At 42.5% G+C, this 26,565-nt stretch overlaps 1 long non-coding RNA gene across 1 annotated transcript in view; it reads left to right on the top strand.

Annotated features, from left to right (window-relative positions):
• LOC116965210 overlaps positions 1 to 21,261 on the top strand; it is a 29,516-nt gene extending 8,255 nt beyond the window's left edge. Inside the window, exons 2-3 of the long non-coding RNA XR_004409208.1 lie at positions 9,342 to 9,440; positions 21,150 to 21,261. This is a non-coding gene — a long non-coding RNA (uncharacterized LOC116965210). The remainder of the gene's footprint in view (positions 1 to 9,341; positions 9,441 to 21,149) is intronic.
• The last annotated feature ends 5,304 nt before the right edge of the window (positions 21,262 to 26,565 follow it).

Below are 26,565 nucleotides of genomic sequence, written 5' to 3'. Positions count from 1 at the left end.
TACTGCTTTGTTTTGTTTGGAGCTCTTCATTATCAGGGTTGACACAACATGCTTTTTGTGGATTGACAGACATCTCCCTGCTTTTAGGTTATGAAGATGGAGATGTTTGGGAACACATATTTGCATGGTAGCAAGTTCCTTCTGGTCTTGAAAGACAGAAACATCATGAGGAGGGAGTAACATCAAGTAAATAAATGAAGGTTAGGAGTCTTATTTCTCAGGCTGACCTTCAGAGCAATGGCTTAGCAGATCGTGTTTTGTCTGGAGTCAAGGGCCCATCACTCCAGACATCACACAAAAGGTCTGCCTGTGACAAGGCACATTAGTGGCAGTCTGTGCTTCCAGCTGACCTTTTAGCTGGAAAGACATCTGCAGCTCCAGTTCTGCTTGGTGAAATAAGGCTGATTCTCGGTTCATTGTCATCAACATTTAAGGTAGCACATAGTCTTCAGTCTATGTCAAAACCCAAATAAATCTGTCAAAAATTGATGCTTTACAGCCCAGTAATCCGGCAGCGGGGTTTGCAGACTTTTGTGAACATTTCAGTGAAACTCATTGCAAATGAAGATGCTAGCATTGGGGTATCTCAGGTTCACGACCCACATTTTGAGAGATTTGATGTCATAAAACTCAGGCACTGCAGGGTAGGTTTCAGCTGAACTGCTGCGGTTTTATGAATCACAGCGCTGCCTCACCAACCAAGAACTCAAGGCAACCTCAGCTTCCCAAAGGGTTGTCAGGAATGCCATTTAGCATATTTAATAAAAGAAAATACACCCTTAGGGGTCCTGAGCAACAGTTAATAACACCCAGTGACAGTAAATGAGTGGCATTATAGAGGTTTTGGTGAAGGAGCGCAGCTAATGGCTTTAACCACAGTAGACAGAGGCTGCTAGGAGCTGGATTTGAGGAGAGCCTGATATTGCAGTCTTCATCGATTCTGCAATTGCTAAGGCAGCCTAAGCACTGAGTGATAAACTCTCTGAACACGGACAGCTGAGTCAGTGTTTATTGCTCCCTGTATGAGATGAAAAAAGGACACACAGTAAATTGTCCCTATGTTGACCATCCAGGAATGATTCAAAACCATCCGAAAGCTAAACTGAAACTTAAGAAGTCCAATGTTATTTCTTGACTTCAGCTTCAGGTAGAAGAGTTTCAGCTGATAATCTGTCAGGGCCCTGAGGTACCAATGGGCCCTAATTGCCCTGCGCAGGGGGTATCTACCTGCACCCCTGCCCATGGGCCAGGGGATTCACTTTAGCTCATCCTTGGGTGCCCAGTCCTGGCCTGAGCTACATGGTAGGTGCAACTCTCTCCAGCATGCAGGTAGCTTGTTTCCAGCACTGTCTCTGGCCCTGTCTGCTCCTGACCTCCTAGTTGGACTCCATCCCTGGTCCATCACCTCACCTTGCCTTGGGCTTTTGCTGGAGCCTGTTCTCAGCACCTGGCTGTGTTTAGGCCCGGTGGGACTGCTCCCCGTTGGTTAAGAGCATTCCTTGGATCCACCTGGGATCCCACCTCGTCCTGACTTTAGCCCAGGTTTTCTTCTGGCAAGGGAACTCTAGCACATTGCCACAGACAGCACACTCGCACACCGGCATCATTTGACCTCAGGGCAACACTACACAAACCTACGGCTACATTCCCTATTTTCCACAGTGGGCTTCAACACTTCAATTTCCCTTTTAGTCTCCTGCTATAATTAAAGTCAATCTAATTTGGAACCCTCTTGGGCATGACCTTCGGTGATTAGGAGGTCAGAAATAGTGACACTGCACCTTGTGAAAAGAACAGTAACATCTGCCATTCGGTAAAACAGCCATGAATATAACTGGTGCTCCAAATAAAACCTCAACTTTCTTGATATGCTGGTAGTGAAAGCTGCTCTAGAAGGGCAGCATGTCACCGAGGCAACGCTTGATCTTAAGGCCTTCCTCTAAGTCAAACCTCACTGAGAAACCTAAAAAAAAAAAGCCTGCGCAGGGCACATGGAAGCAGGGTGCTAAAACCAGAATCAAGATGGAAGAATCAAGTTTTGCTTTTTCACAACTGCCACCCAGGCTCTCGCCTTCATTTTCCTCATTTCTCACTTTCTCCCCTCCCTCCCCCTTTGCCGATCCCTGAAGGGCACGATCAGACTCCAAATAGCTCCGAATAGCGTAAACCGTCGTATCAACTGAGCTGCAGCTGCCACTTGCAGGCTAGCGTGGGTGCATTCCAGCAGGAGCAACGTAGCCAGATCCACACCAAGAGCTCCAACAGCGGGAAGGGATTACAGCTTCTTCAGACCCAACTTTCTGCAGAAAGAGGCTTGCAAAACCAGCCCAAAGATTCATGCCCCAGCACTGTGGCAGTGGCAACAAACAGGGAGGCTCTGCAGGGCCATAAACACAATAAAATTCATCTGGGTGTAAGTTCATATTTATTAGCATACCCGGTCAACAATCGTATTTGAATTCCCTGATGGCTAGCAGGCTGCTGCATCTCACCGATGCATGAGCAGGCTTTCTGCTGCTATTATAAAACAAATTACCACATGCATGAATGGCCTTAGTATCAGTTCATGCTCCAAGCTGTTCTGCTGTGCTGACATATGTACACCCCGTTCACCCTGCGCTGCAAAAGGCGTATTTGCTTCAGAAACCACTGATCAGATAAAGCAGTAAATGGATGAAAAAATAACATGCGCAACATTAGCACTGTTACATTTCCCACTATTCCACTCCCTTTGCCATGGGAACACCTGGTTTGCTGCTCAGAGGAAATGCAGGGTTACTGGGCAAGCAGTAGGGCTTCAACATCTCTCTCTCTTCTCTTCCATCCCAGCCTCACATAGCGTGTGTTCCTCTACCTGTCATGCTTGCATAGCTCTTTCCCTGTTAAGACAGTTGTATCTAAAGGAATAATTTTTGACCCAAGCTGTACTGGACACCTCAACTAGTAAATAATCATGTCATAGAAGCACCAGCTACTGAAATGAGAATATTATAAATAGAAATACTCCCTATAAGCAGCTTGTGACTAAGCTGACTTTTGAGCTAATAACTTCCCATGGAGATAAACTCTGCAGGAAAGCTCACAGAGCTATAAATACTCGGAATTCATTAACAGATCTTTTTGTTGCAAAAATTCTTTTCCGGCTGTGCATCATGACACTGGTGCTCCCAACCCATTCTCTTTTAAAAAGCTGCAATTGTTTAACTTCCAGATCCGGCTTCTGTCAGAAATCCACAGGAAGAAAATGTTCGGGCAGTTTTGAATATTAAGACCTTATTCTAGTGCCAAAAAAAAAAAACAAACCAAAAAACACAAGAAACATACACTATGTCATGAGCATGTCTAAAGTTTCATACTCTTCATAAGTTTTATAATTTTGTGAATCTACCACTGGTTTCAAAGAAAAAAGAATATACTTTAAAGACCTATGATTTTATTCTGGGAGTACTGAGGTAATGAGAATTGCAGATTTATACTCAATTCCTGTATCTACTGCCTGCCTAGATCCATTTCCCAGCACTGCTCTGCCGACATGTATGAATGCTGACTGATGGGGATCACTGGAGAAGCAGATCCTACACTGAGATATTTTTGCTTCCATGTGGTTACCCAGCGTAAGAGCTGCACATCAACATTTTACTTTTTAACAGGCATTTGTGAATCACAACGCTATTTGCATCAAAATAATCTCTCTTGAAGGTGTTCTCTTGCATCCATACAGTGATGCTCCCTTGAGCAAGAGTTTAGCTTCTGCTAGGCCAGCTTAAATCCTTTTAATTTTTTTACATGGGCATGACCCAGAAGAGCATAAGACTTATTTTCTTCTGTTGCAGGCCAAAAGCAGAGCAAGACACTATCTTTTCACGTAGCTGTCCAACCACTGTTCAAATTCACCATCTCCTATTGGAAAGCTACACCTAACAGTATTTTTTCTTCATGCTTATTTCTTTAATTCACTTACCTTACTGAAAAGATTTGGACAAGTTGCTCCTGTTGCCATGCAGGTGTTAGGCAACAGCCTCCGCAGAGGGATGGTGGTGTAATATTAACGAGCATTTTATCGTTCAACTATAAAATCAGGAGCTTCATGGTTGCTTGCCAGCAGGGCAAATTCTGCTCTTGCTTCACCCCTAAGAATAACGCTGGTACAAGGGGAGGGCAGGAGCTGAACACAGAGTTCAGCTATGCGAGCTAAACTACAAGTGAATCTTATGGCATCCTAATATTTGCCCTTTTGCTGCACAGCAAAATGTTTTCTACAGCTGTCTGCTCCAGACAAGACTAGCAGCTGCGGCTTGGCCATTTTCTCAGCTCAAGGAAACAACCTCGACTCTGTCTTGTCCCAGACTCTGTTTCTAGTCAGTTGGGCTTTTTCCAGCCAGCTCCATTTGTGACTTCTAAGTTTTAGCTTGGAAATGCCAATGCCACAGAATTTTAATTTGATCACTTCCATTCGATTAGACAGCCCTTTATTAGTCTACTAGCACCTGAACATAAGGACAAACTTCCAGGTATCAGGCTAATTTTCAGGCATCTTCACTCCTATCAAATAGGACACGTGTCGTAACATGAGCTTTAAGACATGAATACTCAGAGTGTAAATGCATTAGCCAGTCCCAAGGCTGACAACCAGGAGCATACTGAAATGCTGCAGAAGAGTAAATCACAGCTAGGAGAGTGAGCAGCACGCTGTAAGCTACTTACTGCTTTGTTGAGCTATTACCCACCAAGGAAAGAGTGTAATTATTTTTTCAGGCTTTCATGAAGCGAGAGACAGATTCTTCAACCTTATCTAATGGCTCATGCCTGTAATGTAACACAAATAGAGACTACCAGACCTCCGTTCCCTGTAAGGCCTCTACCTTTCACATATGCAAATTATTTCAGGATCTCAGGTGTTGGGTACTGCCCATGCTTGCACATCATTGTGTACGTGAGCACAACAGAGAACTCGCAAGGCAGCATCTACCCTGTACTCTCCCTTCGCTTTGCAGCGGGCTCCCTGCTCATTTAATTTCCCAGTGCCCTCCTGCTGCTGTCACAGTTTTCCTCGTTGCCCCCAAGGGGGTTGCACGTGGCACGTTGCTCTGCTCCAGTAGCTGTGACAGCCCCGCGACTGTTTCGCTGTCGGCTGGGGCTCCTCACCTCGCACACCCTGCCCTGCTTTGTACTCTCCTGCCGTTGCCCGACCTCGTAGCACCCGTGCCCGGGGCAGGCACCTTGGCAGCTACGTTCCTGAAAATGGCCACAGCTTGTCCTCCAGTCTCTGACCCGCCCTGTCATCTTTGAATACAACCAGCTTTTCCTCCTCCACCAGGGGGGGGAAAAAAAAAAAAAAAAAAAAATCTGATCAAACAATCTGCTATTGGAACAGCTAATTTTCAACACTACTCACTACTCTGGATTGGATCTACAAAATAATCTAAGGCTCATGTGCCTCTTCATGTCACCTACAATTATATTTATATTCATTGTATATCCTCTCCTCATCAGCATCCAATTGGAGGTATAACACACATGCTTATCCTGATGTCTTCTGGTGATCCTTTCAGCAAATGTATCTTAAGTAAATACTGCAATTCTGGAGGTGCTACAATTCAATTTGGACTACACAATCGCTCCTCACATGATGTACCGTTGTTTTGTTTGCATTATTCTACCTGCTCAGCACACAAACTGCAGTTCAGAAAACAGTGGGGGACAGTAGAAAGTTGATTGTCTCAGCTTCTAAAGATGTTTTTTTCCTAAAATCTGGTGAAGTGCAGTTACGGGCACTTGCAAGACCACCTGCAACATCAGGTCATTTTTGGAAGCATATAAAAATGTACGTCTAACAAATATCCCACTGTTAACTCTGGGTAAAGCTGGTGGTTAAGTTCCTACTCACTAGTTCAGAACTACAAGGGTGATGAGATAGCCCAGCTGACCCATGCTTAACTTACACCGTCCCACTTTGTTCTCTATTCTTTTTGGCCCTTGGCTGAAGTCATTAAAGTGTCATTACTTGAATACTGGTTTTACTAAAAATTACTACCACTTCCAATAGCTCTTCAGCTCAGAGACAGTGCCTAACTCCAGCTATTGGCAGCCCTTCCATGTTAAATTCAATTTGTCTATGCCTTTCAGACATTCAAGATTTCATTTCTCAAATCATGCTTGGCACCAAGGCTAAGAGGATTTTACAGACATTTCTCATCGAAGGTTTAAGTTCAACAAAAGCCCCAAATCTATCTGTCTCTAATCAGGTTTTTGAAAACTATCTTTCAGGAGTTAGAAGCAGTTATTTGAATTATCTTTTTTACACTATGAAGTTAACAAAAGTCCAAAATGTTCCCACTCATTTCATTATAGGAGACTTCATTTACATTCCATTTAGCTGAATCATAACTAAGCCTTACACCCACACTGGGCATGCAGCCTACACAATTTACATGTGTGTTGGTAAAAGGTGAAAAAAGCTTTGCCAGACAAGTTTCCTAATTCATTTCTCATAATCTCTTCCCCAAGCATCCAGTTTTTACTGTGGCATGCTAAAGGTAAAGTCTAGTTTAGAATTCCATCTCATAAAGACTCAGGTTAATGCAGTCAAACCTGGCTTTTTAATTATTACTGTTACTATGCTCTTCTGGGAAAATAAGCATCTTTACCCACTGCAGTTTTTCAGCCAAGTATGGAAACACTTTGCAAAAATGGTCATCTAACTCTGCATGCATTTATACATTTAATCCTCCTCTGGTGACAATCATTCCAATAGGGCAATGATTACTAAGCTGCAGTTTTCCTACCCAATTTGAGTACGTGAAATGGCTAGCTGTGTTTCACAGCTCTGCACACAGTATCTCAGATCCAATATTAAAGAGGCAATGGTTGTCTCCAAATCCTACCCAGCAAAAGACCCTCAAGCACCCTACAATAGTTGTCTGATAGCACAAGTAAAATCAAGTGGCTCATGTTTTTTATTTCTGACCTCTGACTCAAATCCATCAATCCGTAACATGCTAGACTTAGGAGATGAAGGTCTCAGTAAGATGTAAGAATGAATTTTATCTGCACTCTTTCCTGTACAAGTAATCAAAACTGCTGGCTTAAACAACTGCTACGTAACCAAGACAGAAGTGAACTCATTGAGAAGTCTCAGTCAACATCCTTTCCCAGCTAGGAAAGTGAGGATACAGAAGAAAATTTAATATATGGCAATCACACCAGAAGCAGACATTTGGGCAGGTTACCTGCTTTGCATTTGCATCTGGGGCTGGCTGAGTAAGTTTCCAGACATCTGTGCACACAATTTCAAAACTCTTCATCTTCACCAAAACCCTCCTCTCCATATTATCTCCTCTACCTGCAGACTCCTCACAACCTAGAAAAAGTCTTTCCATATGCCCTGTATAAACATACATGGATAGCAGTCAATTGGATTGTTAAATGAACAGACAGTTGAGGTGAGCCAGTTTCAAGATGTACCAGCTCCAGTACGGTGTAAGAGAAATCTTTAAAGAAGCCACTGGAGCTTTTATTCACAGTGTTGGATCACAGAAATAGTGATTCCAATTTGTACAGCTTGAACATCCTTTAACTTAGTTTGGAAAATTACAATTCTTGAAAATATTAATCAGGGAAAGATTTCAATCTTTCAGTTTTTGAGCTCAGTCATGCAAAGTGTGAAGCATACATATGGAGAAATTTGTCAGGGGAATAGGCTGGATTTGTGGGGACTCTCAAGGATCTATTTATGGATCTGGATTAGAAACAGGTGCATGTCACACATTACACTGCACCCGATACTTAAATCACAACAGGTCAAACTTCCCTTTTTCCTTAAAAGTTTAGCAACACCCCTAAGGAAACAGAAGTGTGACCTACACCAAGGGCAGGATACCTCCCTGTCACATCAAATGAGAAAATGAAGCAACCTACAGTTTATGGCTCCTAAAAGTATCCTCCATCTTCCCAAGTTAACAACCACTGCACTAAATAGCTGCAAAGTCAGCTGTCAACTACGGTTTAAAACTGAGCAAGAATTTTATCTTCTACAGTGGCTTTCACTCTTTACTGATAATTATCTGGCTTTTTTTTTTTTTTTTTTTTTTTTCCCAATAGCATTAAGTTTTCCCATAGCATCCTCCCCTTCAGCTGTGCAACAAGGCTTTCTGCACCCAGGTCTGGAAAGCCCTTTCAGTCAGGGCTTGCTCTCTGGACCGCTTACTATTTACAAGCTGCCCATGTCTCATGGAGAGGTTACTAAAGGCCATCTGCTTAAAGAATTCTTGTTTATATTGCTCTTGCTTTATCCTTAGGAAAAACAGTTGCATAAAGGCAGAGGTATTTAAAGCTTGACCCATCCTCCCTCGTCCTGCTGGAAGCTATAATCTGTCTGTGCTATCTCATCTGATATTTGTGTAACTGATTATGTCGTCCAAACAAGGGATTATGATTCTGGTTTGGGGAGTAAGCAGCATGAACAGAGGACGTCTGAAGGGACAAGCTTTTTTTTGTTCCAAGTAAGATTCCTTGAACAAAAGGGGGAGAGAATAAATGCATCTTGCATAAAGGGCAATTGTTTCCCAATGGAACAGTTCATGTTTTTCCATTAAGCATTAGCTGCTCTGGCTGTTATGGAATATTTTATTAACAGGTCTGCTAATGCAATGCCCAGCTCCAGCACTGACTGCATGAGGAAAACAAAGCCAGCACAAGCCACCCTTTTGTCTTTTGATTTTCTCCTTTAACACACAGAGGATGAATCAGAATATTATCTCTTGGTTTTTATGGCTATTGGATGAATATTCCTGTGTCTCTTGCATAAAAAGCAATTCCTCATATTAACTTCTCAATTTCTTCATGCAAATAAAGGGCGGGATGTGCTAGACGGCTTCCTGGGCATTGACCCAAGGAATACATTTTGGTCCATGACATAACCTTTGTCACACAACTTTAAAGTCTTTAGAAGACCAGACAGAATCAGGGAAACAACTGCACAATATGTCTCACAGAATAATTAAGATGCAAGATAAACAAGATCTGGACATTTTACCTGAGGGTCTGGCCAACTGAAGAGAGCTATCGTCATCCATGGCATGTTTTAAACCACTCGGTACAAGCAAGGACAAGCCGTGCTGTTCAGATAGCCAAGAACACCACGTTACTTTTGGGCTGTACAACCCAAGCCTGTAGCCTGCCTCCACGACCATTTGCAGTGCGCCAGGCCTCTCAGGACACTAAGTGGGATCATACATCTCTGCCCGAGGACCAGCTTTCCCTTCTTGTAAATTAGGAAGGATGGGGAACATGCTAGTCATCTCTAAAATCAATTGTGACATTTATTGTATTTTATAACACAGGAGGTAGAAGGCATCACAGGAAACAAGCACTTTCGATGGAAACTGAAGGCGGCAGCTAGCAGCGCAGACAAGCTGTACAACACTTTGCTCCGAAATGTTGTGAGTAACAGAAGTTTATAGAGCTTCAAAAAAAGCCATGGACGAATTCAGAGAGGGGAATTCAAACATGAGGGGCTACTAAATAGAGAGCCATGCATCTGGTTCAGGAGGCCCCACCTACCACAGATAACTGGAGGTTGGGAATATGACAATCTCAGGGTGATTTAGGGCAGAAGGGACCTTTGGAGGCCACCTGGTCCAAGGACCCTCACTCCTCGCCCAAGACCAGGCCAAGTTCAAAGTTAGATCAGATTGCTCAGGACTTTGTCTTGTTTGAATTCTGAGTATCTCCAAGGATGGAAATTTCACAGCCTCTCTCAGAAACCTGTTTGAGGCTTTGACCGCTCTCTTTATGAAGAGCTTGTTTCTTCTTCCTGTCCTTATACTCTTCTTTCTAATCTCCAGCTGGCCAACGTCATATTGAGCTGTACAACTCTTGATTCAACCAGTGGGCCATCCCTATGTTCCTAACTGTGGGAATTTCTACATCATTTTAGTGAAGCACCTCTGTTTCCTCCCAGGAAGGAGAGAGTAGGGGCTGTAGTTAATTCCGATTTGACTTATGTAATAATGCCAGAAGATTTCATGCTGGAGTCTTTTAATGCCTGTGCATACTGGCAAAGTATTCCAAATAATTACTGTAGGAAATAGTGAAACAAGGGACTGTTGACTCTTTAAATCTGCTCAGTAAGTTAGGTGGTGCGAGTTAGCCTGATAAGCTAAGGTGGTGTTCTTACTTACAAAAGCGTTTCTCTCAAGGTTCACATTACGTGATAGCTGATACTATAAGTATTAGAGAATAAAAGCTATGTTTCAGAAGTAATGATTTTTCGCCTTGAATGTTAATTAGTCCTATTACAGACATTGTAGCTCCAAGGTAACAGCAGAGTCTGTCTCCACCAGAAGTTCAGTGCAAACTCACAATTTCTCTCTCTCCAGTCAGCTGCTGGAATTGCTACCCCATTGCTTGGGGCATTATCACAACCTCCAAAGTATCAGCTATGGCTACAAAGCCTATTTTTCATGCCTTTTCAACCCACAACTCTGGGTCAGAGGGGAGGGTACCTAGGACAACTCTTCTCAGCTCTGCAAATGGACTGATTAAGGTCTAGTTAAAGGCCTGCTCTGATTCTCTGAGGGACCAAACCCATTTCAGGTTTAACCTTGCTGAAATTAAAGTAATTTTGGTACATGGTATAGCTACTATAAGGCATTATGCCTCCTTTAGACTGGTACATTATATGTGACGTTGTGCTAGTGACTGAGTCTGTCCCATGCACAACCTGACGTTCACAGACTGGCACGTCCTGCAGAAGAGAAGGGCATTAGTCACAACTGATACCTAAATTTAAGTGAAAACAGGCTAATCACAGTGGAACCAGTTGTGCTATTACTGTCAGATAGCCCTCTCTTGCTTGATCTGCTCATGGTTTTTTTTTTTCTGTCTATTAATCAATCAGTAGCACACCGATCTCAAAGAAGCTGCACGATTTTTCGTTGCCTTCAGCTTGGTACACACTTCATGAGCTCTGTAACCTGAGCTGAGTTGACAGTGTCTTTGCTTCTGAGAAGCCACTTGCAATATTGAGCTTCCTGTGCCAACGCAACAGGCATCCAGCTCAGCTGTAGAGAGAGCTGCTTCTTATCCACACAGTGTATGCAACACCAGGTATGAACCACAGACCTTAATTCTTCCTGCACAAGCAAGCATCTGGATTCATTTTTCAGAGTGACAAATAATTTGTCTCCCAAAGCATCTGTGGTACTGTAATTAAAAGGGAAAGGGCAATAGCCATGCTGTCCCAAAACCAAATTTTGAGCTGTACTGTTAGAAAACTGAGCAGGCCATTTGCACTGGAGATTAAAGATGCAGCTGTGGAGCACCCAAAAATGCGTATTTGCCTGGAGATTTGAGATTTTGCCTTGTGGAAAGCACCCAGCATCAGCACAATCCACCTAAACACAGTTAAGCATTTGAGCTCTCTACTGGAAGTATCAACTCTCCATCCCAAAGTATTAACTCAATGCCTGAAAATCTGATCAAACGAATTACCAATCCACTGCTACACCACTGTATTTCCTCTTTTTTAGACTTTCCCGTGTTCTTGATTTCATAGGATTTGTCTAATAAGCTTGTGAGATGTTTCAGTCTCACAGAATTGCACTAGAATACTTCAATGTCAGTGAGATCCCACCTTTCAGATAAAGTTAATGCCAAGGAAATATAAACGTTTCTTTAGCAAACAGTATCAGTTGAAGGGTCTTGGCTCTAATCAAGGCTCAGACCAGTTCTCCTTGCTTTTTAAGAGCTGTTTAATTTTATTCTAGAACAAATGCTGCCTTCGTCTTTGAGCTCAACCAACCATATGACAGAGAGGAAACAGTGGGGCAGAGGCCAGCGTCAGTACTTTGTGGAGATAATTTGGACACCACTGTTAATAATATTGTGGCAAAACACAGACACAAGTTCGACAAAGTGCAGTGCAAGGAGTGAAATGAAAGACGTCCTCCCATTTGTAATCCGGGCATTAGACTGCCCACACAGTTACTGGGCCGTGACTTCCTAGCATGTCTGACAAAGCCAAGTTTATAGGGAAAGGCAAGGTCTTACCACTATATCTAGTAAGTTGGAACAGAGGAATGCAAAACTTTTGCCTGCCAAGCAGGGAGAGAAGACTGCAGGGCACACTGAGAGACAGGCTGGCAAAGCACAGGGAGACACTTGCTTGGCCTTGTGCTGCACCATATGCTCAGCCTCCCAGAATAACAAAAAATCAGCTGCTCCTTTTTAGCCAGTAGTGTTCCCTCAGACCACATTTCAGATGTCACTACAACCACCTTTCCTACAGGAAAAGAGATGGGTTTATGTCATTGCAGATACCAGGCTTTGTATAGCAGCCTAGCATTATGCAACTTTATTAGAAATCTCACAGGCTGACTACAATAAATCAAGCACTTATGCTATCACAAGATTCCATTTGGCAATTACACTAGATGCAGCTGAAAAGATTTGAGCAGATATGATTGTGCTTTTCTACTCTAAATGTCACACTCAGTCAGGAATACAGAGGAAGTCTTTAGTGAATGTTCATGACAGAAAAATATTAGTTCTGCTCCCAAGTCAAACCTGCTTCAGCTCTGTGGACCTGAAATTGTAATATGAAGTTCAAGTAAACAGTTCACCACATCCCTGTTTGCTAGTAGCACTTAAAATGCAGCAGAGAAAACTGGGACAGAGACAGTGTATCTTCTTTTAAGTAATTTCTTAGACAAAAGATGAACAGTAGATTGGAAGATACACAAATTATCTGGCTGCAGCAGGTTTGAGGGGGAATCCCTTCCTAGAGTTAGTTTAGAGAAGGGAAGTTTAATTCACTATTAGCAATTACCCAGTTGTGAGGCTGTCCCTCTCTTATTCCCAGGGTATTCTGAATCTTGTTTACTATAATGGCAAAAAACCCTAATCTGTCCTAAACGCCAGTAGTATATAGCAAATATTGGCAATGACCTAGGGTTTATTATGGGAAATACTAAGCATTACTTGGTTAGACACCATTAACTTCTATTTCCTATAACACCAGCAAAGAAAGACTTCTGTTAGTAGAGCGGATTGAAGCTGTTTTCTGGGAATGAGAGGAGATGAAAAGTCTGGTTTTGAAGTGGTTACAGCATAAGATATAAATGTATATACACAACTGCTGGAAATTAATCATTAATGATCTGGTTTAGATGTGCTTTTCTGCAGATACACCTACAAGGGTAGTTACCCAACTTTTACATGACCTGTATAGTATTAACAGAGGTACTAACACAAATAAAATGGCAGTTTCATACAACCTTTGTCCAAATAATTTAACTAGTTGAAGACTTCTGGATATGACCAATTCAAAGCATGAACATCTGAACCACTATCCATAATTCTGTGTCTGATGGACCAAGTCTTTCTTGCTCTTATCTGATGTTTATTCCAGACAAACATACATCTATTCCATAGTCACTTTTTAAAACTAAACTTTCAGAGGCAGAATCATTCCAAATAGCAGACAAGTATATAATAGGTCGTTTGTACGGGCTTAGCAGAAATATTACAACAAACATCTTATACGAATGAGCAGCCTTCCAGCTTTTTTGGCAATGGAAATAGTCAATAATTTGCCCCTGAGCTGGCTTTGGTGCTTCACTAATGCATATGTACCAGCTATACATATAATAGTTACTATAGAAGAGATACAAAAAGCTATGGCTTTCTTGCAGTCAAGTGAAAGCTTTACTCACTAAAGAGATTCAACACTTATACTGAAGCTAATCTGCAAGTCACTTGTCCTACAAATACATTTCAATCAAAGTTAAAAGTTAAATCCTCACACTTTGGGCTTGGACTCCCAGGTTTTATTTTTCTCAGGAAGAATCTGCCTGTAGGCAGCATGTTGCATCCCGACATCACTTCAGTGCTCTGGTAGCCCTGGGGATCAAGGGAACAGGGGTGGCAAACGTCAGCACTGTGCGTTTACACACCCTGCTTCCTCAAACATGCCCTGCAAAATCATCAGCATCTTCACCTTGGTCACAATTTCGTTATTTTGCTCAGTGCCACGTTGTATGTGTATATGGTTGTATCACAGCAGTAGCGTTAGGGGAGTTGGAAAACTCAGTGTGGTCGTGAGGAGCTAACAGCAACATCCCACGAGCTCACAGGATCATCTCCCACCCAGAAGGCAACAGGAAGGAGTGGGCAGAGGAATTTTTTTGCGATGACAGACAACACTGAACAACTTGTTTTGGGAGTGTTGTCTTTCCAAGTCCATAAACGGAGGCTGCACCTCCTGCAGCTTCCCAGGGCCATACAGCTGAGATTCATGAGATATAAGAAAACAGCAGTATTTATGACAATCACTCATATTAAATAAAAGTATGACACCTGAATAGATCTGCTTTTTAATCACTAATCAGTTACATCAAAGCAAACCGATGTTTCTAGTATGCTAGTATTTCCACATGAAGATGGGCAGTATATTCTTTTTAATTAAGTCTCAAGAGAAAAGCTGGTAAGCAACTCCAAGCACAGCTGAAGAACAGCACTGCTATTTCACTTCTAAAAATCAACATTCATCAGGCTGTTCCTCCATGTAAAAGCATTATGCTTAGCCATATCTAAAGTTATAGAATCCTTAATGGAATCGGCACGAAATGCATTGTGCCTTTGGAGAGAATTCCTTTTTCAGTATAGTCTGTGTGCTTCGGTTATGCTTAAATTTAAGTTTCAAGAACACATTTCTATCATTGTGCCCTATGTATTTGAAGCTAGCTGCAAAATACCATGCCTGGAATTTAGTAAAACTGATTGACTTCAAACAGTAATGAAACCTTCTTATACAGAAACTAAATTAGTGTTGCTTGTCCCTAACCAATACCAGTTTTGTAGGGGAGTAGCTGTCTGTAATAGTTCAGTCCACTATTTACAGAGCTCAGAGAAGACATCAAAGGTACAGCACACTTGCTATGTATTATATTATTAGAAACCTTCTGCTGCCACCACAACTACTGCTAGGAGAATATTCCTTTCGTGTCCACGCAGCACTTAACACTGACAGTTTGTCTTAGCCTGACCTGAAACCCAGCATATGAAGCTAAATATTAATGGGAGTTGATGTGAAAGAGTAAAAGAAAATATGGGCTGAGTCGACTTACAAAATTAATTGCACTTTGGCACAATGGCATCTCCCTTCCCCACATCAGCTATAAACTCATCAGTCAGGGTGGGATAATGCAAATTTGGAATAAGGGCTCTCCCGCTGTAAGGGTCACATAACAAACATGTGCCTGATGAGATAAAAATATTAAGTGACTTATCTCTGCCTGAAGCCTCTGATATGATGGCTAAAGCTTAGCTGTTGCCACAGTGCTCAGAGCAGCCTTTTAAAAATGACATGCAGCCATAAGAAACTAGATAGCAACAGACCCAGGGAACTATGATGCATTTGACCTCCTACATTTGAACCATCATTACCAAAATTATGTAGTAGTTTCCATCATTTACCAAAGACAAGAATCTTACTGGTTTTGCCAGAAGCTCATTTCAGTTTTCTTCTGAAGTTTTGGGGTTTGGTTGTTATTTGCTTTGTTTTTGTTTTTGTCTTTTTGATTGTTTGGGGGGTTTGTTTGCTTGTTTGGGTTTTTTTTTGTGTTTTTTGTTTGGTTGGTTTTTGGGTTTTGCATTTTCCGCATGTTCTAGCCTTTTAGTCATTTCATTTCTCGGAAAGCAATTTCCGTCTTTTCTGATGATGTAACAAGTCTGTGGTGGTTGTATTTGCCAGGATAGTATATGGCAAGCTTCTTATCTGCCTGTGGAAATGAAAGCCCCACTGAGAATAGACTTTAAATCCTCATGACAACCATATGGTTGTGGGAAATGAATTAGAAGTATTTGAAGAGCGGTGAAGAGATTTCACAGGCAGGGTTGTCAGCTGTGACGGTCCCATTCAGAAAGAAGTCACTGATTCTGAGACAATTAAAAAGACAGTACTCAAGATTTCAGGGGAAAACAGCTGGAAAATACAGAATTTTGTGCTCTGATTCCTAAGCCCACCAAAAGTCTGTCCTCTTCCTTCAAAAAGTGTCTTTTTACTGCAATCAACAATCTCGGAGTGAAGTTGTGACTAAATAACTGGTTGCCGTGAATCTCTCTTTTGGTGTACAGTTGGCCTGAAGCTGGCATGCCCAATGTCAGCAAAGTTTGTTAGAAATGGGTATTGCCAAAATCCAGAAGAAAAAGGCAATTGCAGTTGGACAGACCGGCCCACCAATGTGGGTAACAGTTGTGCTCTTGAAACACACTCATTTCTCAGAAAGTTTCGAGTGCTTGAATACACCCTTAGTAGTTTTACTTGGTAATCCATCTTAAAAAGGGAAGGAAACTAGTCATGTGGTTACAAGACAGGCCTGCCAGCCAGATTTAAGCTATGATGTTGACTACCACCATAGCATTCCCATACAGTAGATTAGACACCCTGCTCACATCTCTCACGTATCTTTATGGAAGATAAAGTCGTTTCCTGACTCCTGAGAATAAACATTACTTCACTCAATATGAGTAAATTCCTGGCTCTCATTGGAGACAGGGCAGACTTCTACTTGGGATATTCTCTATCCATTGATTACTTAGAAATGAACTTCCAGGGTCCCCCCAACCAAGAAAGTCCTGCCGAAAAAGCACAGCTGCAATGCAAGTCAGTTCTTCTAGCACATCGCTGCTATTGACAGTTCAGGGAACAGAACAGCAGTCAAAACTCAAGCTAAAATGCAAACTAGGCACCCTAAAGAGAATGGAAGCAAGCAACAGGGTCAGAGGCAGAAGGAATGTATGGCTGAACATGAAGTAATAGAGATGTGACCACTCACGAGTGAAGTCACCCAGCATCTCATGTAAAAGATACTTAGTGTTGAGCTTCTGTAAGGAAATTGATAGAAAATGTAAATGGAAACATATACAGAGTAGACTACACTGGAGCACTAATGAGTGTTGGCTGCAGAAAAGATTACATGATGAGCTTTTCAGCTCACCATGTCATTTAATTCAGGTCATGCTACTATGTTCCTATGCTTGTACTGCACTGTGCTAATAAATAAAGTTGTATTCAGGGTTACTTTCTCTGCACTGAAGTACTAATTTTGTTTTTGTGTAAGGGTAGTGGAGTGGTTTTGCTTGAAGAGTGAAAACAAATTTCGAGTATAGCATAAAAGCTGATCAGCTAATTATTTCCAGCACACATTATCCAGTTCCATCTTCCAATTTGATGCTTCAACAAACCATAATTGGTGCTCTCTCTCGTACCAAACCTAGGTGCTGTCATTCTTTATGCTACTAAGTGTGTAGAAGTTTGTGCTTTACTGCTTCCCTACATAGCTGACCTACCCAAGGGGGAAATCTTCTGGTGCCAATCAGACCTCTAATGTTTAAGATGTAATAATGCAGCACATCTAAGTTTTCTTCATGAATTCTGCAAAGGCCACAGGCACAAAATAGTCTGGGGCTCATGGCAGCATCTTTGCTGCATCCACAGCAGGCCACAAAGCAGTTTCAGCTGGTACATCCCAAGGCTGGGCAACAAACCACCAACAGAGCACATTTAAATTTTTCTTATGGACTCTGGGGGGGGGGTGGGGGGGTGGGGGTGTTAACAATCCTGGCTACATCAAAGGGATGTCATAGCCAGGTTCCTGTCTGCTACGTTGCAGGTCATGCCCCACATTAGGAATTACGATGCGGCTCCATTGTGCGCTCAGTGTGGCAGATGGCTTCTTATGAAGTGCTGGATAGCAAGTTCTCTGTAAGAGCTATCATTATGAACCATTATAAGCTTTCCTTCCCTCTTTGTGAACAGCTTTTTAAGATTCTGCTTGATAGGGAGTGTTAATCATACACTGTATGAATTTCCATAGGTCTGATGCGAGCAACTGCTCTGGGCCACAAGCTTGTTTTCCATCATATGTCTGCGGTGCCACTGCCTCCTGCTCCATCATATTGTGCCAAGTGCCACTGCTCAGTCCTCACACAACGCTGGCATGCAGAACAGCATGGACTACACCGGGGTTTTGTCCTGGAAAGGTTCTCCCCAGCAGCCACCTTTTGAATTTTACATACTACAACTCCAGTCAGGGCTTTGTGGAGTCTGTCAGAGGCAGAAAGTAAGACCTGAGCAGGCCTGCTGCCTTCTCTAGCTGCAGCAGGGCATCAAAGCAACAGACACATGGCACAGAGAAACATATTGGTGAAGTCTGGTGTTTGCTCTCACACCTAGAAAACACTTCTTCATGCACCAGATTGGAGAAGATTGACATTAACAGCAGAATCGGGAGGGAGAAGGGTGAGACAGTGAGTTGCACAGCTATGAGAATACACCCATGTTTCTCTATCCTCCCATTTCAAATGTAGTATGTGTATACCTTAATCTTGACTATTACAATTTTTCTGAACTCTCCTTCTGTTTCATTTCTAAGTTTTAGGTCCAAGAACACTTATATTAGTCCAAGAAGATCTGGACTTACAGCTGTCATTCAGACCAATCCGTTCAAGCGTTTCATTGCTCCGATACTATTTTCACAACCTCAGCCACTTTTATATTTCGTTCATCAATTTACAAACATAGCAAACTCACTATAATCTTGGACAGGGATACTTTTTAAAGTGCTATAACCTTGAAAAACCCTCAAGTCCGCTGGATATAGGATCAATAACTACCAGACAATCTGGGCAGATTGCACCCATGATAAAGGATGAAGTGTTAAAACATCTCGCAGTCAGTGTCTTGAAAAATTAACCTGGCATTTGTTTAGCTGTCTAGACAGCTGGGACAAACAGAGAAAAAAAAAAAAGAAAAAAGACCAGCTATTTGCATACAGTAATCCTCCATCTCCTTTTTGCATTTAGCCTTCCTATGCGAGCTAATAATGGCCAAGGTGCTGGCTAAGTTTTACTTTATTATTGCACTGCTTTTTCACTTTGGGGGTTCAACTTCCACAACTGTTGGCATAATGAGGCCTCTAACATCACTGTAGTACAGTTAAAGCTACTTAGGAGCTGCACTGAGGGCTCCGGGGCTCAATCTGGTCTGCGTATCGGAGACAGTGTGGTGACAGGGACATGCAACCAGATCTATCAATTACTGATTAGGTTTCTGCTCACTTGATGTCATGCTCATTTAGAAATCACTTAATGCTTCAGCTGGAGCATGGAGGACCTATATCATCTTACACCATAAAGCTAACTTGATTAATTCCTGGCAAACTTCTGCAAACATTTTGCAACACTTACATTCACATTGGTCTCTTGCAAGGCTGTGTTACTACATTATCACACTTTTTGTCAGAGCAATGGGTGGCTGATTGCATTTAAGAACATCACCTTACTGCATTCATTCCCCCCGCTCAGATCATAATTAGTTAGCTGTCCCAGTCAAAAAGAACAAGATAATTAGAAACTAGAGGCCCAGTTCTTAAAGAGACTTGAGAAAAAGCAAGTATGTTTCTCGAAGGACACCACCTAATTAAGCTCCTATAGAGATCTTCATGTACAGCGTATTGTTTCCTCAGGGAACTTTTTTTAGAAGCAGGTTATTAAGCTGAGGCATGCTCTCAGTGAGGCAGTAGGAGCTGATTACTGCTTCTTAAAGTTTGCTGTTACCTGGACAGTATTAGACCTGTGCTGAGCCTGCTGCCTTCTTCAAGTCTGGTATCAAGTCGTCTCATTAAATTAGATGCAGTGTTTGGTGAAGCACAAAAGCTACGTGCCACTTTCCACATTCAGGGCAGTGTTAGATAAGGAGCAAGCTAGGGTACCTTCAAGAAGCAACTCCATAATCTGGATGGTGGGATCAGGACAGGTGCACTCTGAAGCTGCAGTGGCCCGTGGCATGTTAAGGAATGCAGCCAGCTAATCAGGAATCCTTAGGACTGAACTGCAATAGTCACACTAAATCTCATTTAGAGAGCCATGGTAAGGTGTGGTGGCTTTACAGAAACCGGCTATCATTTTGGAAAGGCACCTGTAGTGGATTCAAGTACCAAGAAGCATTACATCTCTGGAAGCATTCAACAGAAGGACTGATTTTTCTCTACAAATACCAGGCCATGCAGCAAATGGAAAGGATGAGTCATACTGACCTCCTACCCAGCACATTAAATATATTCAGTCAGAGGCTGAAAGATTATTTATTTTATCCATTCACCCCTCCAGCTGACAAGGTCAGTCAAATGTCACAGTATGCTTAATCAGACAGAATGAGTTTATCAGAGTGCTAGAGACTAAGTGTCTATTTTTTATATAGTGCATGCTTTTCCCTTTGGGTGCTGTTAGAGTTCTGTTTGCAGAAAATTACAATGTCCTCCTAACTAGTGATGGCAAGCAGCATGTTGCCAAGTTTTAAACAGGAATGGCTGCCCATTCCCTTGACCAACCAAGCTAATCATCCATGCCAGGCACAGGCTCTGGCAGAGACGTGGCTGAGCTGGAGACCAGCACTCTACCAGTGGAGCTCGGGGAGTGAGTGAAGGCCCTGGACTGAGCTTGAGTGGACTCCTGGGTCCTTAGTCAGGGGTGTGGGGGAGAAGACCCTAGATGAGGCTGCTTAAAGCCACTGAGGACTATTAGTCCCCTCAGATCCCCTCTACTCTGGACATTACTGAGATGAAAAGGAGACAGACTGATAAGAACAGTATGGGTTCGTATTTCATCAGCCAGTTCACTAGTGCCAACATAAACCAATTGCACCTTGTAATTTCTAACCAAAAAATGGGTTTTCTTCAGTTGCTTTGCAGGAAATACACGACTGGGCTGTAGCAGTACTGCTGCAAGTGCTAAGCAGATGAAATGTAATCTCTGGTTAAAACCAACGAGGGCCTTCACTGACTAGAGTTTAGGCCATTTTTAGAGAAAGCCTTCTTTGGCAAAGTTTCAGTATTCCCCAAATCTATTGTTTTCAGGCTTTAAATTGTGTCCCCACAAGAGGCTTTCTTGCAAGAAAATCAACCCATAAAAAAGCACCTAAGGATGTGGAACTCCTAAATAGATTCTCCAGTTATTTTATTTCCTTTTTTATCTTTGCAAGGATATTGTACACTAGATACCTGCAAGCAGTTTACATGAGACAAGAGAAGTTGTTTGTCTCAGAGCAAGAGCTCATGTGAAGTACTGGGATGTTTTCTTCCTTTCAGCTGAGAGACGAAGTCTGAAGTCTAATTCACACAGATAATGATTTGCTTGTAAGAATTCATCATTAGCTTGTCTAGAGGTGATCCAGTCAACTTTTAACGCATTTTGACGGTACATTCCAACCAGACAAATGCTGAAGTGAGTATCACCATCAGGACTCTTCAGAAGGCAGCCTGCTGACTAGACACGCCAGTGAAGCTTATGCCGAGTCGGATCCCATCAACTGGCACTACGTACACCAGTGTCTTCTTACTTCAAACTCCAGGTTAAAGTGATGGAAATAAGCTGGCAAGACACAAACACTGCTCTTCCATCATATGCATTATGCCAGATTATTACAAATTTTCAGGTGTTTAATAAAGTCTGAGATCTCTGACAAACTCATAATTCTATTGCATCTTATTGCATCATAGATAAAAGCAGGACTAGAAGTTAACCATCGCTTTAACGCTAGCATTAGACACAAAACCCCCACAATATCTCTGTCAAGCTCAGTTGCCAGATGACCAGGAATGTCTTCTTGGAGAACTAACCTCTTTGGGGTCAAAAACTCCGGCTCAACCAGGTGCATCGTGAATTATGAACTCATTAGTGAACTGTGACTCACTACGAAGCACGATTTGGCCATTGCTGGGACGATTTTCTTTGCAACAATGCCCCGTTTCTATTGCTGTTACGCAGGTACTTTGAAGGAGCTGAGAGAAGCTTAGAGCACTTTTAGCAGGTTTACAGTTCATTTTCTTCTTTCAGGTTCTGCTGATTTACAACACCCATGTGCCATACAATTTGAATGTGGAGCCCTTTGTACATAACCAAGCAAGCACTTGATTAACTGTTTCCAGATAATCTGTCCCAGAAGACTGAGGTGAAAGCAGGATGCAAGTCTGCTGGTATCCCTCACTTGGAAAAGACCCCAAGTTTGTTTGATTCCTTATGTTGCCCACACCCTTGCCACATGTTTCCATATAGATCAGATATGATTAATGATATTTAACCTGACTATCCCTGCAACCTATACAGTTCAGCAACAAGGCAGATGTTCTTCAGTCTTATAGACATTGCAAATTTGGCTCTCGCTACAGTTTGAAACACTTTACAAGTGATTTCACTATTCCCTTTTTACACTGAAAAAAACTTGCTGTCACCCAGCTGTCTAGCAAAAGACAACTCACCTTCCAAAGGCAAATGCCAGCCCAGCGCTCTGTGCCAGCGGCCACAACAGGCCAGACTCCCTTCCCAGTGCATTCGTGCGCCAGGTGATCCCTAAGGTGTGCAATGCAGCTGAAGGGTCCTAACTGTTGGAATGCCACAAGTTCACGTGTGCCATGTTTTGTCCTTACATGCCCCAAACTGACCCATCTCTTACACAGCTTTCATGCCTGTTTTGCTCTGAACACTTCCCAGAAACATCTAAACAGTGAAACAGAATTTTGGATCAAGTTTCAAATGTCTCTCCAGAGCAGCTTCAGGATCTCAGCCAGAAGGTGGTCATACACAGCCCCTGGAGTGTCCTGCAGGGAGAGAGTGTTATCGATTGCCTTTTATTGGTCCTCTTACAAAGACAGCCATTAGGCAAATGTGATCAATTCTTGCATTTAACTGCCCCATTTCCCACTAAATACTGCACTTCCAAGTTGCTTCTGGTTCTGCTCCTAACATCTGAGGCAGTGGCGATTGCCCGTACTGCTGTGCAAGAAAAGATCCCTTTGAAAGTTTTCTATGCAGCCTGTTTAGAGGAACCAGCAACTCCATTACATCTTTGTTTCGGTTACTGAGATAGGGGAAGCTCCAAGTCACTCTAGAGCTGCACACCCTTGCCATAGTAAATGAATTGATTGTTATAGAGGGAAATTTTTCTGGGAAGAGACTCTTCACTTCCCTGTATTTCTTTGCAATGCTGTAATGCTGTTTTGGTTATGAAGTTGCATTAGGTTACTCTCCTTCCCAGTTGTTTCCCTATTTTCACTTGGAAGTACACTTCCTCTTGGTATTTTTTTCACAAGATTTAAGATGCAGAGTTACCACATCATTCTGTCTGCTTGAGATCAGGCTGCCATGAGTGCTGTAACATATGATGGACCCCAGCCGTAGCCCTAGAGAAAAGACAAGCTCCTTCACTCTGCCAGGAGCAGTCGATTTACGCAAAGAATGCAGAACGAGCGTGCAGCTGTAATCACTAGTGCAGCTGTGCTCTTCACTGGTTTTCTATCTACTAGCAGACCTGGATACCTTACAGCAATCCTTGGTGGCTAACACGGCTCCTAGAGCAGTAACCCAAAAAACTAACATGAATATTTGCAAAACAGTGTGCCCCCCTAAGCTTTACAACCCAAGAGACCACTGATCTTTACTGCACAACCACCCCAGCTACAACTTTGACCCGTCTCCCAAAAGTGAGGTCTCAGGCCATGAAATCTATTGTTTCCATCCCCGTAAATTATTCAGATTGGCATCAGACAACCAAGTTTACGAGTAGGACTTGTACATTCTTAGAGTACCTTCTTAACTGAACTCACAAGTTTATTTAGACACGAGAGCCATGAAGCATAGTTCCTGATATATGCAATTTATCTTGGCATTGACAACCAGCATCTTGAAGCCCTTGCTTGAGATTTTACCTCTGTTAATTCCAATAGACCGTGACTTGCACCTACAGGATTTATACTATTCCTAAAAACCAGTAATATTTTTGTCCTTTTGAACATGATGCTTCCAACAAAAGTATTAGCTTCCAATTAAACCTATATCCCTTCAAGAACAAAGTATAGGGCTGAGCTTAGCTTTTGAGACTTCTGCCAAGAATTTCATGTCAGATAACCATTTGCCGTCCAGATTTCATGTTCTGCAAGGCAACAGCAATTCCAGGTCTATTTAGCATGCATAGCTCCAGCAGATGTGCACGTATGTTTGTCAGCTGTATGAGGAATGAATTTTCTATCCTGTTTTCCAGGCTAAGAAACAGAACTACCTCTGCAATAGTTTATCTCAGCTTTGAGACTACTCTATCGCAGGTTACATACAGCCTAATGCTACAGAGGACCCCCCCCCACCCCCCCACCCCCAATTGCCCAGGGAATATTTAAGGGTCTACTACACCTTTTTCAAATCGAGTAGAGAATAGACAAAACCACAAATAAGCGTTTAAAGTTCTCAAGACAGTACACCTGAAGTGCTGCTACTGGAGACCACAGCAGAATTTTTTCACTTGCTTTATTAAATTTTATGATGGCTGATTCAACTTTAAACCTTTCCAATGCAATCAAGACTGCAGCCTTGTCCAGAGCACTCAAGAGTCTGGAGTGGTAGCTTTAAACACTTCCCATGCAGGTCATCAAAATGCAGCTGAGGGCCCAAGGATAATGAGGCAGTCACACTTGTGACAGCTCAGATGATTGGAAAGGAGCAAGTAAGAATCCATGACATACTTTCATCTTACTTCATCCAGCCTACTATTCAGAAAACCAGTGCCAAAACTCCCCTGTTTTTTGACCCTTGAGATCTGGGTCAATAGCAGTCTGTTGCATTCTGTGTTGAACTAAGGACAAAGGGCAGAGACATGCCTGCATCCTAGCCTCCTGCCTGCAAAATGCCAGTCCATCGTGTCTGTAGTTCCCTCAAGTCAGTTGAGTTCAAGGAGACCTAAGTCTACATTTTATCTTGCATTTCAAAGTAGTGACACGAGTTGAAACTGTAGACAAAGATGAGGCTAAGCTTTGAGGTGTTTCGGCTTTGTATGCTTTGAAAGCAACGCATTCCACACTGCAGATATGTGGTAGTTCTGCTGCCTTAGGAACACTTCAAGGGACTTGATAGTGCCACAGGAGCCATCCTAAAAGTAACAACTTCGCTCTCTTTGAAGGGTGTCACAATTCAGTCTTTAGACTTTAAATGAAGTGTTGTTCTTAAAATACCCCAAGACCTATTTTGAAAGCTACTGAACCACACTTGACCTCTCTTTTTAACACACTGCCCACCTTCAGATGTTGGCTGAGGGGACCAGCCCTTCCCTCTCCTAGAGTCAGGAAAGTTAAGGCAAATTTTTCAAATAACTCAAGTGCAGCAGAAGGGATCTAAGCAGCCTCTGCAAAGTAGAGGAAATGTTTTCTGTCCGAGAAAATACATCTGAACACATACATCTGTGTCCTGACATCAGTCTTCAGACAATTATTGTGGAAGTTACAGAAACAGTGACTATGAGCAACGTCCAGCTTTTGGATGCTTCCCTTTTCAGTGTAGGGCCGGTGGAAGTGGTTTTTACTGCTAACAGCTCCTTAAGGCTCTGATTCTACTTATTTTTCAAACTCTTCCACTTCTTTTCACTTGCAGTGAACTTGTCTTTCTGTAACATGCAATACAACCCAAGCACAATATATTCCTTCCCCTCCTGAACACACTAGCAAGGTCATCTGTATTATTTGCCTTCCTACTAGCAGACAGTAAGACAACTCCATTTTACTCAGGGCTTCTCTGCTGAAGGATCCATCTCTGGGGCCTCTGAGCATTCCGCAGTGGAAGGCTGTGGGGCCAGGGCTCAGACTTTCTCAACAAAAAAAGCTGTGTTAATCTTTGGTAACATTAGGCTTTAAAATCTCATCCTCCAGCTTGCTTCAGTGGTTGCACATGAACTGATGAGCAACAAGAATTGCTGCTGAGAGGCTAGAACTGGACATAAAAGAAATGACGTGATTTATTTTGAAGAAGGGGATATAAATTATGCAGGGGAGGGTTCATTGGAACTTCTGCAGTAGTCACATCCATCTTAGTCACTTCCATCCACGTGAAGAAACACTCTTTACACAGGATTTCTGGCCTTTGATGGAAACTATGTTGATTAAGCTGATCTTCAGTGATATCGGACATATACCTCAGGTTGTGCACCTTGACTAGGAGCAACCTACCGTTCCCTAACTGCAACATTTCAGAAGATCCTTCCTCACCCAGGCAGGTACCCACAGCTCCCAGTTTGAACTCTGCACCGGCTCATGGCGTTAGCTCCACGCTTCCCAGTAAGCTGGAAGCAAGCGCAGATGACACAGTTCAGGTCCAGGAAATCGCAAAGGACCCATCTCAGGAACTTCGATGCCAGAAGGAGGTTCCTCTACAATTCACACAGTCAATAGCTAGTTTAAGCACGTGAATATTCGTTCCAGGGGAATTCAAACCTCTTGCTTTTTATAAAGCTGTAGAATCAATAGGTTTTACAATAGTCTCCTGCTCTCTCTGTTACTGATGCATGCACTAAATGGCATATTGAGGCAGAGTTCAACTATTAAGGGAGATCAGACACAACATTTTGAGTTGCAGGTTGCATATTCCTAACAGCAAGCACAAGAAAACCTGCATTTTAAACTGTAAGAGCCAGGGAAACTTTGGAAGTTTAGGGCCTGAGGTCCCTCATGTAGTTTTTACTTACTGACC

The sequence above is a fragment of the Tyto alba genome, unplaced genomic scaffold, assembly GCF_018691265.1.
Source record: "Tyto alba isolate M040663 unplaced genomic scaffold, T.alba_DEE_v4.0 Super-Scaffold_7, whole genome shotgun sequence".
Classification (NCBI taxonomy): Eukaryota; Metazoa; Chordata; class Aves; order Strigiformes; family Tytonidae; genus Tyto; species Tyto alba.
The sequence above is the reverse complement of the archived record's forward strand: the minus strand, read 5'-3'. Positions and strand labels throughout refer to the sequence as shown.